The 18,512-nt window shown below is 37.6% G+C and overlaps 1 protein-coding gene across 1 annotated transcript in view; it reads left to right on the top strand.

The window, feature by feature from the left end:
• The first annotated feature begins 6,849 nt into the window (after nucleotides 1–6,849).
• Nucleotides 6,850–18,512, top strand: part of MYO9A (myosin IXA) — a 294,424-nt gene continuing 282,761 nt past the window's right edge. Inside the window, 1 exon segment of the mRNA XM_053717307.1 lies at nucleotides 6,850–7,345. The gene's annotated coding sequence lies outside the window, so the exon portion shown is untranslated.

The following is an 18,512-nucleotide window of genomic DNA, read 5'->3' as shown; positions in this document are numbered from 1 at the left end:
ATCCCTCTGTGGTTAACTTATGTCCATACTGTGCACATACTAGAGCGGATATACTTCATATGTTCTGGTCATGCCCCAAAGTTAGACAACTATGGTTGAAAATTATCTATTGGTTCAATAAATCATATAAAGTTACAATTGCCCTTTCCGCCGAGGACATTATTTTTTTATTTCAGCTAAAAGATGTTTTTAATAGTAACACGGTAAATAGCCTCAATACAATTATTCTGGCAGTAAGATCCTGTATACTTAAGAACTGGAAAGCCAGGCATGTACCTGGACTTTCTATGATTTTTAAAACTCTCCAAAATCAAATTCTCTTTGAATCATATAATTTGTATGATGTATCTGAGAAGAGAATTAAGAAGTTTCTATGGAAATGGTCTCCTGTTATTTTGTCTTTTCCAGTTGCATCTCAGAGAGTGATCCTTTCCCCATTCTTAGCTTCAGTGAGCTTTGCGGAACTGACGCTATTAAATGTCTTTCCACATACTTGGATTACGCGGCCTTGAGAGGAGTATGAGATAGAGGCGGAGGGGAGGGGGGGCAGGACCAAAGTTTCGGGTTTTTTTGTTTTTTTTTTGTGTGTGTGTCTGTGTTTGTGTGACTTTCAATTTTTGAAGATTATCTTGTATTATGACGATTAAATTTGTTGATTGAAAATATGGGAAGAAAGGGGAAAAAGTATGTAAAGAGCAGATAAGGAAAAGAAAGGACCCAATAGGTATATATTTGGTTTTGGATGTTGTACATCAATATACCTTAATTTGTGGACTTTTAGATAAAATCTTTACTGTGTTGGTTCCATTTTCTCTTTTTGTGTTTTTTTTTGTTCGTTGTACCATACAGTATGCTGGGCCCTGCGTGGCGCAAGATATGTAATTTGATTTTCATGTATTTACTGTTCTTTACATATAAATAAAGAGAATTAAAAAAAAAGTAATATCTGAGATATTAACTACCAGGTTCTGCTTGGTTATCTCCTGTTCTGACGTGTGGAAATCTGATAAGAGGTGTCGTTTCTTGTGTTTCCTCCCCCCTCTCCTCTGCTTCTTCCTCTGTTCCTTGTACCCCGTCCCCTTAAGGGAAAAGGGACAGAGGACTCACTAAGGTCACTATCTGAGGAGGATTCACCTGTATAGTTACTTTGTTGTGCACCCCTTCTAAACCTTCTAAAGGGAATAAAGTCTGGATTGCGCCACCTATAGACTTTGTTATTTTGGTAATCAACCAGATCTCTCTGGAATTTCTTATATTTTTTGCCCTCCAAACTTTTTTTGAAGGTACTTAAATCATTGTCTAATTTGGTTTTGAAATTCAAATATTCTGCTTCTGTTTTGAGATCTTTAATAGATACTTCAAGGCTGGGTAAGGTTACAGCACACCTGTTTGTTTGCTTCTGTCTTCGACACCCAAGGCATTCTGTAACTGATGGCTATGATATCAAGACGACTATAAGCAATATTTGGTGGAAACTGCACATGCTGGGCTTTATATTACGTGAGTGAAGATATAATAGAGAGTGTGATGTTGGATTAGCGGTATACCTCGCTAAGCACTGCTTTCACAGTAATTCAGTATAATAATATATTGTGTGATTCATTACACAGTGTGGCAAACAGCTTATATCTTTCAAGTTTTTTTCAAGTTTACAGTTTGTTCTTCGTTTGCAGTAACTCAAGATAACAGGACATTGTGAGATTTAACATATAAATTTGACAAACAGCTTACACCTTTTTGAGTTCTTTTCAAGTCTTCAGTTTGTCCTCAAGAGATATGGATTGAGACATAATTATTTGGTATCCCAGTTTGCATATATATTGCTATAGCTAAGCTGTATGGACTGCTGTTAAGTCTATTGAGCCGTAAGAAGATAACCGGGTACTCTATATGGGGAAACATACAGAGGAAAATGTTGCCTGACATTATAGCGCAACTGTAATATATACTTTGGATACAAATGATTTGATTCCTGTTTCTTTCTGGACTTTACAGAGGACTTATGTTACAATTATTGCTTCAACATTTCTATTTGTTTTTTAAGTGATTCAGGTGATACTGTCCTTTCTCATTCCCTGGGGACGCCTAGGAGTGGGAACTATATTATTATCATTATTATTTTTCTGGAAACTGCTTTTCTTTTTGTTTTTTAGGTTATTCATTTTGTATGTGGTACGGATGTGTCTGGTGGATGGGGTTTGTGTGGATGTGAGCAAGCGGAACTTTGTATCTCTCCTGAGATTGATACATTAGGTATTATCTTACACTTTAATAAATATATTTTTTTCAAAGTCTCTTTTGCTGGGATTATTTATCATATATTATTATTGAGTTGAGGACCGACTCCATCCCGTGCCTGAGCATTTATCATATTTGGAGGTGCGGTCACTTTTTATTTAATGTAAATAAAAGAGAAGTTTATTGGATTTTTTCTTTGAAAACTTTGAGCCCTTTAGGTATTAATATGAGAAGGGATTTAAATCTCTTTACATAGTCTCTCAATATAATACTGTTCCTGATTAGACTTAAATTACATTTTTTTTATTAAGTTAGTTAAATGTATTCACTTTTTCTTTTTCCTTTATTATTATTTTCAAATCTGTAAAATAGATTAATATAGGTCTTATAGTTAATCATGCTTTAAAAGGGACAGTCAAGTCCCAAAAAAACTTTCATGTTTCAAATAGGGCATGTAATTTTAAACAACTTACTTCTATCACCAATTTTGCTTTGTTCACTTGGTATTCTTAGTTGAAAGCTAAACCTAGGAGGTTCATATGCTAATTTCTTAAACATTGAAGGCCGCCTCTAATCTAAATGCATTTTGATAGTTTTTCACCACTAGAGGGTATTAGTTCACGTGTTTCATATAGATAACATTGAGCTCATGCACGTGAATTTACCATGGAGACAGCTCTGATTGGTTAATATGCAAGTCTGTCAAAAGAACTGAAATAAGGGGGGGCAGTCTGCTGAGGCTTAGATACAAAGTAATTACAGAGTTAAAACGTATATAATTATAACTGTGTTGGTTATGCAAAACTGGGGAATTGTTAATTAAGGGATTATCTAACTTTAAAAACAACAAAAATTCTGGTGTTGACAGACCCTTTAAATACTTTGTGATTTTATGCATTTATAATTTGGGAACTTATTTGAAGCATATTTTGCTCCAACTTTCTTTAATTTTATGTAGTGACAAAGTGTGCATGTGCACGAAACACGTCTGCATTTGACTCTGACCGCTTTACCTTGTTCGGTTTTATTTGTGCTGAATCACCTATGCTTTTAACTGAGAATAAATTTTGGAATTTTTTATCGTTGTTGCTGTGGACATTCATCTGTCTAGATACAGTGCGCACTGTTGCCTGGAGTTATATATGTTTTCTTTGTGTGTGGAGTAGACACACTTGTTGCAGCACTGACTACACCTGGAGGTTACAGCCCGCCCACTCTCTATTGTGCAGCAAGTAAGTTTTGTTTAGACTTTCCAGACTGGCTCAGAGATGTATGTGGTGAGCGCTCTCTATCTACAGATATTGACTGTGTACTATGTTTTTTAATTTTGTGTATAGTATACGCCAAACACATTATAGACGACTATCTTGGTCGGATTGTGGCCTGAGACCATTGAGTGTTAGTCCCTAATGGAACCTTTTTGGTAACAAATATTGGTTCTGATCGAAATAGCTTTTTAGCAATCATCTTTTACTTGTCTTATCAGCACATTCAGTCTCATTCTCTTTTTACACTAATATTGAGGTTTTGGGAGGAATACCTTCATCTGTGGCTTTATTTAAGTAACTTCCTAGCCCACAATACACCTTTTCTATTTCCTATTTGAGTCCAGAAGAGCACAATGATTTTGGTCTCCTCAGAAGGCAGGTTACCATTAAACATTTTAGAACCCTGTTCTATCTTTTGGGCTCTTCAAAACTGGCCTCTTCTGAAACAAGAGAAGTGTATCCACTGTAAATCAGACAATGTCACAGCAGTGGCATGCATCAACCACGAAGGGGGAACTCGCAGTTCCCTTGTCATGGGCGGAGAGGTACCATTGCATGATATCTGCCATTCATATCCCAAGAGTATTGAATTGGGAAGATTTTCAAAGTTTCCAATCTCTTCATCCTGGGGAGTGGTATCTATATATATTTAGCTTCTTATAGCTACAGAAAATTGACTGGTTTGTCTTATCAGCACCAAAGAGAAGTTCAAGAACAAGGAGGGAAGGTAAAACTTTACTTTTATTGTGTATTCTTTATAACAAAGTATTCGCCAAAAGAGTCACTGGTATCAACAGCTCCTGAATCGGACCATCAGCCTACGCATTTCATGCCGCACTTAGCGAATCTTTTGTTTTAAAGAATACACACTAAAAATCAAGTATTACCTTTCCTCCTTGTTCTTGGACTTCTCTTTGTTGTTTCCTATTTTGAAGCACAGGCAGCTCCTGTCCGCTTCTGGTGACGTCACCAGTTCACCGTGTCTCCCCCAGATGTATTGCAGCCATATCGGAATTGAGAGGTCGGTGAAACAAGGTAATGCATACACGTGATGGAGGATAACACGCTTACTGCAAGTAAGGAACTTTACAGCATATTACCAAAGCCTGAAAACGTCTTTTGGTGAGTGATTAACAAGTGAACTTGTCTATGTACGATTTATACCAAATGTGGGAGTTTACCTTGTGAGCTAACACATGCAAAGCTTAATTACTGCCATAAAGGGACATTACTACTATTTTGTTCCTAATCAATATAGCCTATCCGTAATGCCTGGTTCACACAGGGCGAATAGTATACACCAAACACATTATAGATGACTATCTTGGTCAGATTGTGGCCTGAGACCATTGAGTGTTAGTCCCTAATGGAACCTTTTTGGTCACAAATATTGATTCTGATCAAAATAGCTTTTTAGCAATCATCTTTTCCTTGTCTTATCAGCACATTCAGTCTCATTCTCTTTTTACACTAATATTGAGGGTTTTTGGGGAGGAATACCCTCATCTATGGCTTTACATAAGTATCTTCCTAGCACAGTATACACCTTTTCTATTTCCTATTTGAGTCCAGAAGAGCACAATGATTTTGGTCTCCTCAGAAATCAGGTTACCATTAAAAATGTTAGAACCCTGTTCTATCTTTTGGGCTCTTCAAAACTGACCTCTTCTGAAACAAGAGAAGTTTATCCACTTTAAATCAGACAATGTCACAGCAGTGGCATGCATCAACCACTAAGGGGGAACTTTCAGTTCCCTTGTCATGGGCGGAGAGGTACCATTGCATGATATCTGCCATTCATATCCCAGGAGTAATGAATTGGGAAGATTTTCAAAGTTGCCAATCTCTTCATCCTGGGGAGTGGTATCTACATCAGAAAAGTGTTCGATCAGATAGTGGCCCTTTGGGGTGTTCCGGAGATAGACTTAATGGCTTCTCAGCAGAAAAACAAACTTCCAAGGAATTTTGTGAGGTTCAGAGATCCACAAGCAGAGTCATTGGTTTCTTAAGCTGCTCCTTGGTCTTTACACCTGACCTAATTTTTTCCACCAATTGTTCTCTCCAGAGTGATCTCTCTGATCAAGCAGGGGAGCTCATCTGTGATACTGATAGCTCCAGCTTGGCCTCAAAGAGCTTGGTATGCAGATCTGGTTCTAATGTCCAGTTGTCCACCATGGTCATATTTATAATTGCAAATTCCGTCCCCCCTGGCCTTGCGCAACCAATTGTGTGAGAGTAGGGCTTGTCAATCATCCTGGTCAAACTGCTGCTTCATAAATATCAGTTGCAGGCTCAAATGATTGAGCCTGCAACGGATTTTCAGACCATGATAAATCTAGCTCAATTTTAGAGGCAGTTTATGCAGCCTGGAGGCACTTGACAAGCATGTGGCAACGGAGTCTTTGAGGGGATAAAAAAATTGATTGGATTGACTGAATTTTAACTACACTGAAATAATAATGCATTTTGCTGCCTCTTCTCAGTAATTGTAATAGGTGTCTTCAGCTTTCTACTGTGACTGCAATCAGCATCAAACTTAGTTTACAAGTGCAACAAAGTGAAAGCTGTCTGGGAAGTTATAGTATTTCTAAAGCACATCCTAATGATTTATTTATGCACATGTGAGGGAAACAATGTGTTTTCATGAGCAACCTTTATTCCAAGAGCTCTTATTAGAGATATAAATCCCGTCAGAGGATTATAAAGGCACTATAAGCTCAGCGTTAGATTCTCTCAGCAAGTCTGTCAGTAGTTACTAACTGCTGTTTCTTAGAATCACTGTGTATCCCAAATGTGTTTCTGTCATAAACAGCCGTCGGCCTATAATTTTCACCAGTTATCTGTCCCTGCGTTAATCAAATCCCTGTGTCTTGGTTTAAGATACATTTTCCTGCTTATATATTCTTTAAACCTGTTATAGCTGTCGATCGTTGTTCTCTGTGAACTACCTGTCTATATTTGTATAAGGTCAATCTCATTAATTGGCCGTGTGATCTTTCTCTGTTTATATTTGTACAAGCACTCCCTCTAGTACACATTCACACTCTCTCTGAAGTGAATGGGCACTCCTCTGTAATGTTTAACCGACCGTATGAGCTCTTGCTCCATACACATTGTCTCGACTAAGACTGATGTGCCTGGATTGTTTATTTTTGGATATACTGACATCTTTCTATAGCTGAAGGATTTATAATTGAACCAAATATCGCTTGTCTCAGTTTAAGCTTTCTGCTATACCTCACTCACCAGCATATCCGTCTCACTATAGTAAATCTCTGTCCTTCTCTGAACACGCCTGTCTGGGCTGCTCCCTCCCCCTCTCTCTCCTCCCTGCAGTCACATCCTGCAGTCTCTGTCTCCACAACTGCTGTCTCCGGGGTCTCTTCCTGCTGGAACTGGTATAGACATATACGTGAGTCCTCTGACAGAGGGTCTGATCTGAGTGAGCTGTCAGTTCCGGAGACTCCCGGCCTTTGTGAGCTGTCTCTCTCCGCATCAGGCCTCGTACGCCTCTCAGGCCCCTGCTGACTGTTTTCAATTTCCCAGCCAAGCTGTCTCTCCCGGGTGTCTCTGGTTATTTCACAGGCCTTTTCTCACTGTCTCTGAAGCGCCGTGGGCTTCTGGTTGGTTGTGCTGTGTAAAATTCAGCCACGTAGCTATGTCTCTTGGATGTAGTACCCCGCAGTATTTGGATCACTGGATTTAGCTTTCTTTGAATTTGACACCGTTGGACTGTCATGCTGTCTCGCCAAACCTGAGCAGGCCGGCTGTCTCACGAGGTTTCTGGATGTCTATTCCTGCTTCAAGGAGGCCTGGGACCCCAGGAAGACGAGAAACGGGTAACTGACCCCTAATCCTCCCCACACTAAAAAATGTCAAATATCCTCCTAAAAACTCCAGGGCCAAACCAAAACACCCCAATTACTCCATATACACCACACCCCCTAACCACACCAAATCGTGTGTATGTAAATGCTCGCAACCAGACATGCCCGATGGGTTGTTTTAATCACACACCTCTAACATTCAAGTGACATCCCTAAAACACTGAACAGCATGTCATTACTGGACCACGTTTTCTTCTGTCACTTCACAAGGCTATAACATTTTACAAAATCACCCTTTTTCATCACTTCTGCTATCCATATACAGCTTTATAAAAAATAGCACCACCCATATCCTAAATAACCCTTCACTATAAACAACTACCGTTTTCCAGTTCATAAAACAGATTATGCACCCACTCCAAATGTTAAGAATACATTTAATTCTGAGCTTTGGTTATTAAATGTATGTCCAAATTTCTTGGTTGTGTGCAGTGGTACTGCCAATGTTTGGTATTTATGGTATGCCTGTAGGTATTTGGGATATGTGAACTGCTCTCAGCATATGGGGCAGTTGTGTGACCCTTTTAACTCCATATAACCTCTTTATATGACTCCTCCTGTTTTGTATAACTCCTCCTCCTAACAATAGGTTATCTATATTTATATCCCTTAATTCATATCCATATAACTTAAAATATTGTGGCAAGTTTACTCTCTGTAAATCATTTTTTTTAATTTAATTGTTGAAGTAATTCACTAAATATATACAGTACAGTATACTACAAGGGTGATACTGATGTTCATTTGTTACAATGTATAGACAACGTTCTTCCCATGTAGTATTCACTAGATTTTACCAATAACTATTGTTATTATTTTAGTTAATTTGCAGAGGTCTGTATAGTGCTACAAAAATAGTAGTAAATCATAAACCTTGAACAGAACATAAGTTAATATAGTGCTACAGTTGAGCAGATTCATACTTTGGTAATTTACAGTGGCGGATGACTGGTTGTTTATGGGCCCTTTGTAGTGCTCACAGTGTTCTCTTGGCTGCATCCAAGTACACGTTTAAAGGGACAGTCAACTAAACATTTCTACCATGATTTTGAAAGAGCATTATTTAAACAGGCTACAAATATTTAATGCAAGATAAAAATGTTAAATGGACATTGTAGACTTGTTTTTTCTGTGCTTACATGTTTTGTAGATGATCCATTTATATAGCCCATCTGGGTGTGTTTTTGTAACAATGTATAGTTTTTGCTTATTTTGTAATAACATAAAGGTGATTTTCAAACTCCTAACCAAGCCCCGAAAAATCTGATGTGTAGACTGAAGTCTACAGATTCCTGCTTTCTCCTGTTTAAGGGGTCTTTTCATATGCAGGGGAGAGGGGAGTGTCTGCTCTTCTTGCTTTCTCAGCCCCTTTCAATGGATGCCCCAGCCTAACTTCATAAACAGTGCTAAACTGAGAGCATCTATGTTTTTAAAGGTTTTATACTGGATTTTTAGATCAGTATCTGTGCATATTCTCCTTATATAGTAGTGTCTATTACATGCAGTTATATGAAAATTGGTTTATTTTGACCGTGACATTGGCAGGAAATTTATGCCTTTGCACGACTGGGCCTTAAAGGATTACTTTCTGTTATAATTTTTAAGCTAAACAACTAACATATTTAAGTTAATAAACATTAATTAAAACCTACTGACCTATATTTTCTCCAAAACGAAGTTTCATAACGTTCTAAAAGTTATATTTTTTATTCGCCGATGATGTCACGTTATCCTGCCCACTATTTTCAGCACTGAGTGTTCAAAATACTTAAACCAATAAGTTTGTGTTTAAAGCGCCATTTTGAAACCTAGGTATTGTAAACGGATTGGTACAGAGCAAAGGATACCCACGGAGTGGGTTTGGAAAACAATTACATTTGCAGACAAGATTTCTGATATACAGTAGAGATATGTTAATGAAATGCTATTGATAAAAAGCGTATTTGGGGTAGTTAGTAACAGGCATAGAAAATATTTACTTACAGTAGCCCTTTAAAGTGATGGTAACTTTTAGACTTATGTTTCAATGAAAAATATTTCCTATTTTGTCTGGGCTGTGACGCAGAGATCAGTCCCACCCACTCTCTACATAGGCTTCTTAAGGGCTTTTAAAGGGCTGGACTTCAAGAGTGTCATATGACACACACACTGATTGGATGTTCATCGGAATTGTCATAAAAAAAAAAAAAAAGAGTTCATCCCATTGGGCATTGTAATAGAAACTTTACAATAGGCACGGATTTAGCCCTTTTTATGGACAGATAAAAAAAAAAAAAAAGGTACACGTATACTTTTCTTAATGGCATGGTATTATATACAGTATATGGCATTTTGATTAGCTAAAGTTTACCATCACTTTAAAGGAACAGTCTACATCATAATTTTTATTGTTTAAAAAGATAGATAATCCCTTTATTACCCATTCCCCAGTTTTGCCTAACCAAAATGGTTACATTAATACACTTTTTACCTCTGTTATTACCTTGTATCTAAGCCTCTGCAGACTGCCCTCTTATGTCAGTTCTTTTGACAGACTTGCATTTTAGCCAATCAGTGCTGAATCCTAGCTAACTCCACGGGCGTGAGCACATTATCTATATGGCACACATGAACTAACGCCCTCTAGTTGTAAAAAAACTGTCAAAATGCATTCAGGTAAGAGGCACCCTTTAAGGGCTAAGAAATTGGCATTTGAGCCTACCTAGGTTTTGTTTTCAACAAAGAATACCAATAGAACAAAGCAAAATTGATGATAAAAGTGAATTGGAAAGTTGTTTAAAATTACATGCCCTATCTGAATCATGAAAGTTTAAGTTTGACTAGACTGTCCCTTTTAAGGATTGATTGCTCACTGGCTGGTCAGCAAAAATCCTAATGCTTTATATTTAGTTTTTCTCAGTACAGGGACATAAATTCTACACAAATAAACCACTGTCATACATTTTAAAAATGCCCTCATAGATGCAAGAAAGAAAAAAATACTTAAAGGGATAGTAAATCCAAAAACTTTTTAAATCTTTATTAAAACTTCATTATGTATGTGAAATATTTCAAATAAGTACCTGTTAAATGTTTTCACTCGTTTTCTAGTTATTCTTCATCAATTGTCTTTATATTGCCAAGCCCATTTTTATCACATTATGTGGACCCTATAATGATGTTCTACCTAGGTAGAAACATCATGGCCGTCCGCATGCGCATATAATTATTTTAATAGTAACGCATGCGCATTTTGGCCCCTCAGTCCTAGCGTGACCATCACTATTCTGGCACAGGAAGCAGGGCGGACTTCATGATAGTGACATCAACGTTGGTGGGAGTGGCGCACCAGAGCTCTGAAGATTCACGGAACACAAGCATGGGGAATCATCTGCTTTACTTTGCTAGAGGTAAGTATAATAATTTGTTAGAACACTAGCACTTGCCTGAGTGGTTTTCAGCATGTACACAAGCTATGCACATCCAATTATAAATGGTTATACCATTAGAATAAGAGTTTATCATTATTATAAATTTATAGAATTAAAAGGTTATTGTTTAGTTTGTACATTTATATGCTTTTTTCACAAAAGTGTACCGTAGAAATTCTGGTGTCACTTAATGAGTATATAATTGAATGAAGCTGGAGATTATGGGGTGTGAGCCGCTGAACCAATGGCAACACAGATGAGGGTTTTTAAAGCAGTAACTGTTAATCAGTTTTAAGCAGGCTAGGAGTAAGGCAACAGCCGAAACCGGTCAGCCTTTGTTCATCAGTTTGTTGGTTCAAACTTTTCCTTTTTGTGTGTTCTTACCCTGGGTTAATATACCCTTTTTTTTTTTTTTTTTTTTTTTTTAATATATTTTTTATTGAAGTCATAAACAGATACAACCAAGGTTATGCCCCAAAGCATTTAGAGAGAAGTGCAATTACAATATTATTGGATAAGTGTTAGAAACAAAACCCTACAGTAAGAGTATAATGTATCCAAACAGCACACGTAATATTATAGAATTTGGGCAGATTACAATAAGACTTCAGTTTTATGATGAAAGTAATAACAATACAACAAAAATAGTCCTCTCTGGGCCATATAGTAGGGAAATTGAAGCATCCACTCAGATACAATTAGGGCCAGGGAGGGATTAGCTTTATAGTTTAAAAAGGGGGGGGGGAGGGATGCAGCGGGCAAGAGCCGCTCGAAATATAATAGGGGGGGGGGGAGTGGAGGGCGGAGCCAGTCAGGATGTCAATCTTGAATTAACTGTGATCAGGACCCTATGTGAGCTTTAGTTTTAACTGCCAAGTAAACTCCTGAAAATATCTAGACAGAGTATAAATTAGAATACTTAATTAAAGGGATAAAATGGTGAGCTTTCATTAGTCTCATTATGACCTGGAGACAATGCTTTATATACCAAAATGAATCTTAGCACACGGGATATGAAGACTAGAGTAGAATTAAACACATGATACAACGGCGCCATGACCAAGATTACGGATTGACTCTCTATAAAATGAGTAGGGGTAATTCCCAGCATTATTTAGTGGGGAGGGGGACATTAGTATATATGGGACATAAGAGATTTCCCGGTGAGCCCCTCTCCTAGGAAATTACCAGCTATAGGCGATGTGGGAGAAAGGCATAGGGGTATGACCCGCAAGCAACCAGTACCGGCGGGAAAGGGAGGGGAGGGGCCCACCAGAGACAAGAAATTTAGTATTAGTATAAAGCTCAACATAAGCAATGCCACATCCTAGGAACATAAATATAATAAAGGAGCATAGAATGTTAAATACATTAAGTTTACCCATTGACGCCTAAACATATACACAGCTTTGCAGGCTAATGAAAAAACAAACTACATATATATCTTAGCTTAGCCTTTGAACCTCTGAGCAAGAGAACTGTCACTCTTAGATATAATGATCAGATATTTAATATAACAGGCTTGTCACTAGAAAAGAGTAACACTACAACACTGCAACGCCCTGCCAATAAGTCCCATAGACAATGAATACACTCAGGTGAAGAATAGAATGCAAGTTAACTCTACCCACTTTCTAGTACCTTGGGGAAAGGTTAGGTAATTCGTAGATTATAAGGGTTAAATGCTCATAGAGAGCACTATAACATCCAGGGCCAATATCTTATAATAGAGGTAATATGATAGATGGACATAAGACATATAGGATATCAAGGGCGGGTAATTTATAACATATTCACAGCTGCATAAACTGGTATATGAGTTGCACAGGGGCCAAACATTTAAGTAGAATAACATAGAGCCTAGTCATACCAATATAGGAGGCCCAAGACAAAGGGGTTAAATACCTAGGGACTGTGGTATATGACACGGGTCTGAGATAATAATAATTTTAAGAAACCCTTCAACTAACATTATCTATACATGACTGTGAATAAAGGTAGGCGTAACGGGTAAAATATGATAGGTACAGAAACATTTTAAATAGTTTGAGACATAGATGATTAGCTTACCTGTCCCTCTCGTTGCTCTAGTATTTAATAGGGCTTAATATAACAAGGAGCTTAACCACAATCTAGATATTTTATCAGGTAAGATTGTTCAAATACCTAAACATAGAGGAGACGGATACTATAGGATACAGGGGAGGTGTGGAGTTGGAGGGAGACTGTGAGCAATGGGAATCCTAAATAGGTACCAAATATTAGTGTATGTCTAAAGCGCTGGATTATTATTTGTGCATATATAACCACTAAAACTCTGATCCCAAATGTCTCAGTACCTATTACACATCCACAACCCTAGTACCATCGATGCTGCTACAATCCATTCTCTGAAAAACGCTGCATTAATTATAAGGGTTAAAGTTATGTGAGGTAAGATATACTGTGGCTAAGCTGCATCTACCTAACTAGTCTCCTATGCAACGTTAATGTAGCGCCAAATCAACAGATAAAACATTGAGGTTTTTAAATCTAGAATGAACTAACAGCTTAGTAAACATTGAAAACAAGACACTATTAATGTTAGTCTGTAGGGAATAGAACAGTGCAGAGAGATAGTAAACTGCAATAGCTTTGCAAGTTAAGGGTATTTTAAGTTGTAGTCTTATTCTGCTACTTTAGCTACTTTAGCTGTGGGAATCTTTCATGTCTCTATCCCACTCCCCTGGGACAGAACACCTGGGAAATGTCTGTCATACGGTAGACGGTAGTCTCTTCTAACAAGTGCTGCAATAGAGGAGAGCCTGCCCATGAGACAGCGAGGACACTCAAGGCAAATCTCACCATCTTAGGATCAGGGGGGCCTTCCAGAAGGCTCAGCTGCTCCCTTGTAAGGACGGAGGGGCTAGGCTGCTTGCATGGTAAAGGTTCATCCGGATCTGCAAAAGGATCCCCTACATACTCCACTGCTCTCATGTTCGGTAATTTTAATGAAGGCAGTGCCGAGAGGTATGTCATGTTCTCATCGAGACTGTCAGCTTGAGATGTTAGCGCTATTTGGGAGCGTAGGTGGGGAGAGAAAAAGATCCGGAGGTGGTGCCCGGTAGCGGTCATGGAGGTTCCCTTTGGCTCCGGTATTGCAGCTTCCATATAGGACAGGTCGTCATAATGTGACTGCGTCGGGTCATAGCTCACTTTCTCGTGTGGAATGCTCGTTGAGACTCGTCTGGGTTGCCCTGCTTGTGTGCGTTGTTGAAAATGCAGATCAGGCGAGGAGTCTTCTATCTTGATTATTACACAAGCATCATGGGAGGTTGAGGGGAAGACGCCATCTTGGGTACGCATATTTGAAATGACAGACCGTAATCTTTGATGATGTCTATCGGCTTTACCACTTAGTCCCTGCAGCAGAGAGATAAGGTATACTGAACACTCCTCCATTTTGAGGATATCGGAGAGATACTGTTACCCAGCTAGGTGGGAAGCCGGGGAGTGGGTTAGTCGGTCTAATGAGTATCTGGTTCTAGTGTCGCAGTCCCAGCCACGGTTTTAGCTGATTGAGGGGTCTTTGTGTCTGTCATATGACCATCACGTTTTCCTCTGTACTCCAGAAAATAGAAACCATGTCTTAGTGTTATACCAAGATCAAGATGTCGGTTATTTTGGTTTGTATAATGCCAGAAATATATATTTTAAAGTTCTGCCATCAGGAGCTCAGTGAAGCACGTCTTGTTGCTTTGGCGGCTGGCTCCGCCCCCGTTAATATACCCTTTGTATTTCAATAAAATTTATAATTTTTATCACTTTACCTGGTGCTCCTGTTATACATTTTTTTGAAGTATAATAATTACCCCTAGGCTAACGAGCAAGTTGATTTGATCTTAGTAATAGGACATTAACCCCTAGACTGACTATAATTTTTTTAACACCTAGAAAAAGGAGCATGTTTTTTTCTTATGATAAGGCAGTGACTTATGATAAGAGTGACTAACCAGCAATTATTTTTAACCCCTAGACTAACGAGCAAGTTGTTTTATTCTTACAACACTCAGATTAAACGCAGGAGCTGCAAAGATTAAAAGCAATAGCAAATTCAGATGTTAATAATTAACTTTAGTCACATCCGAATTTGCTATTGCTTTTAATCTAGGGGTTAACGTCCTATTACTAAGATCAAATCAACTTGCTCGTTAGCCTAGGGGTAATTATTATACTTACCTCTAGCAAAGTAACACAGATGATTCCCCATGCTTGTGTTCCGTGAATCTTCAGCGCTGTGGTGCGCCACTCCCACCAACGTTGACGTCACTATCAGGAAGTCCGCCCTGCTTCCTGTGCCAGAATATTGACGGTGACGCTAGGACTGAGAGGCCAAAATGCGCATGCGGTACTATTAAAGATATTTGATGAAGAATAATTAGAAAACGAGTGAAAAAATTTAACAGGTACTTATTTGAAATATTTCACATACATAATGAAGTTTTAATAAAGATTTAAAAAGTTTTTGGGTTTACTATCCCTTTAAAGTACCAGTAAACACAGTAGATTTGCATAATCAACAAATGAAAGATAATAAGACAGTACAATAACATTTACTCTGAATTTCAAATGAGTAGTAGATTATTTTCTAACACATTTCAAAGTTATGTATATTTCCACTCCCCCTGTACCATGTGATAGCAATCAGCCAATCACAAATGCATATACGTATAGTCTGAGTTCTTGCACATGCTCAGTAGGAGCTGGTGACTCAAAAAGTGTAAATATAAAATACTGCACATTTTTTTTTTTTTTTTAATGGAAGTAAATTGGAAAGTTGTTTAAAATTACATGCTGTATCTGAATCATGAACATTTAATAAAACCTGAGTGTTCCTTTAACTGTTCTTTAAACTATTTTGACACATGAATAATTTATTTCTATCAGTTACTTTTTCCCTCCGGCACAGTGAATTTTAAAGGGACATTTAACTAAAATTGGATTCCTCATAACATTTTTTATGTATATTAAAAAAGGTTGCAATGTGCTAAAATAATTACCGCTGAAAAACTTAATTTCAAATAAGCAGTAGATTTTTATTTTTTTTTGTCTGGCAAATTTATTTTTTCTCCTATTTTCTGGCCTCTTGTATCATGTGATAGACATCACAGACTAGTATACGTATACCCTGTGAGCTTGTGCACATGTTCAGTAGTATCTTGTTCCTCAGAAAATGTGCATATAAAAAGACTGCACATTTTGATAAGGGAAGTAAATTGGAAATTGTCTTAAAACTGCATGCTCTTTTCTAAATCAAAAGTTTATTTTGACTTGAGTGTCCCTTCAAGTGGACCCTGTTGACTTCAGGTCCCTGACCCTGCTACATGCTTTATATATATATATATATATATATATATATATATATATATATATATATATATATATATATATATATATATATATATATATATATATATATATATATATATATATATATATATATATATATAAAATCAGTATTGCTTCAGACCTGAGGGAGAGAGGAAAACTCTCGAAAGCTTGTCTTTGAAATATTATGTTAGTCCAATAAAAGAGGTATCATTGCATACTGTATCATTGCAATATCATTGCATATATATATATATATTATAGAGAAAATAACTCATTGTGTAAACCATTTACAAATCCAAACAAGTCAGAAGACTTGCTTTAAACCCAGAAACTTTCTCTATATTTTGTATTTAGTGGAGGATTTTAAACTCACTTTTCGCCTCCCCATAATTTTAATTGTTGAGATATATATATATATATATATATATATATATATATATATATATATATATCTCTAAAGAAAGAAAATCAGCGCTAAGTGTATAGCCCCAAGGCCTGTAATCTAGGTGTTAGAAATATGAACCGGCTGCCTAATACCTGGAATATAGACGAAAGAAAGGTCCCCACCTAACAATGTCCTATTTCTAATTGTTAAGAATGATGAGTGAGAAGGATGGTATCAAGGCGCACTATTCATGTGGAAGATTATATGTATGACAGAGGATATATAGGGCTAGATTTATTAAAGCTGAGGCGTACAGGGGCGCGTATACGCGCCCCTGTACGCCTCAGCTCGCCTGTGGCGGGGCGAAAATACCCGCAGGTATTCAGCATTGCAATCCTGCCCGCGCACAGCCAATCACGCGCGGGCAGGAGCTGTCAATCTCCTCGGTCTGACTAGACCGAGGAGATTGAATTTCGCCAGATTAGAGGTGGCGAAGAGGCTAAGGAAGCAGCGGTCTGGTGACCGCTGCTTGATAAATGACGGCGAGCAAGTTCTTGAGAGAACTTGCTGCCTTAGGAGCTTAATAAATCTAGCTCATAGTGTGAATAAATCACACAGGTATAAAGCTAGAACAAATAAAAATTAGGTCACATGAAAAATAAAGTAAAAAAATGCACACCAAAATCCTAAATGGATCAAATATGAATATATACTCTTTTCAGGGTGATAGTTTTTTTTTTTCACAATGTATTTTCTTTTTCCAAGGGCTAAAAATTAATCAATCAGTTCATAAAATTAGCAGTCCAAGTGTAAAGCGAACACAAAAGCTGGGTCACCAAATATTAGGCGTAGGATCTTATTAATATGTTATCCACACAGAAGTAAAAAGTGCCCACATACTAAAAGCAACCTCAATCCTATGAGGTAAGTATTGCTTCCCTTTAAGGCAATCTGTCCCGTAGCAATTCTGGAAGCCGCTTCAATGCCACCTCAGTATGGTAGAAGTTCTTATACTTCCTTCCAGGTCTGTTCTAAAAACTCCTCTCAGCAGCACAAAGTGTCGAATATAAAGAGAGGGGATGGTGTGCATTTTTTTTACTTTATTTTTCATGTGACCTAATTTTTATTTGTTCAAGCTTTATACCTGTTTAATTAATATATATATATATATATATATATATATATATATATATATCGCAAAAAGGAAGGCACTCGCCGGGTTTAATAAGGATAAATTTTATTCCTTATGAAGTAACGTTTCGGAGTTTTACCTCCGTTTTAAAACTCCGAAACGTTACTTCATAAGAAATAAAACTTTATCCTTATTAAACCCGGCGAGTGCCTTCCTTTTTGCGATATGTTGGATCTGTGAATTATGCAGGATCTCTTTGATGTGCACCCCGGTGGTTCAAAGGTTACCGTAAGTACTAGGCCATGCTATAAAGAAAATATATATATATATATATATTCATACACTCACCGGCCACTTTTTTAGGTACACCTTGCCGGTACCGGGTTGGACCCCCTTTTGCTTTTAGAACTGCTTTAATTCCTTGTGGCATAGAATAAACAAGGTGTTGGAAAAATTCGGATTTCAACGGGGTATAGCGCCAAAGACGAGCACCTATAGCTCTGAACAGTGAGCTAACTAGCTAGCTTGGAAAATGTACTAAGAAAATAAATGTGTTCAGAGCGCCTCAAATGGGCTATGTGTTGTACAATGTGTAGAGTGTGTATTTAGAAATATTTTAATTGTAAATCTAGTACTTTACACAAGAATAAACCATGCCACGGTGGGTACAGTGGTAATAAATGACAATTAAAACAATAAGATGTGTGGAGCCTTCTCTGCTCTATCTATGGATCATTAGATTCTTCATAATATTTCTTAATGCTAGTGATAGTTTATTAAGGGATCATCTCACCATAAGGTTAGCAGTTTTTGATACCCTCA

Source organism: Bombina bombina, chromosome 6 (assembly GCF_027579735.1).
Source record: "Bombina bombina isolate aBomBom1 chromosome 6, aBomBom1.pri, whole genome shotgun sequence".
NCBI classification, from domain to species: Eukaryota; Metazoa; Chordata; class Amphibia; order Anura; family Bombinatoridae; genus Bombina; species Bombina bombina.
This window is presented reverse-complemented; position numbering and strand designations above follow the sequence as displayed.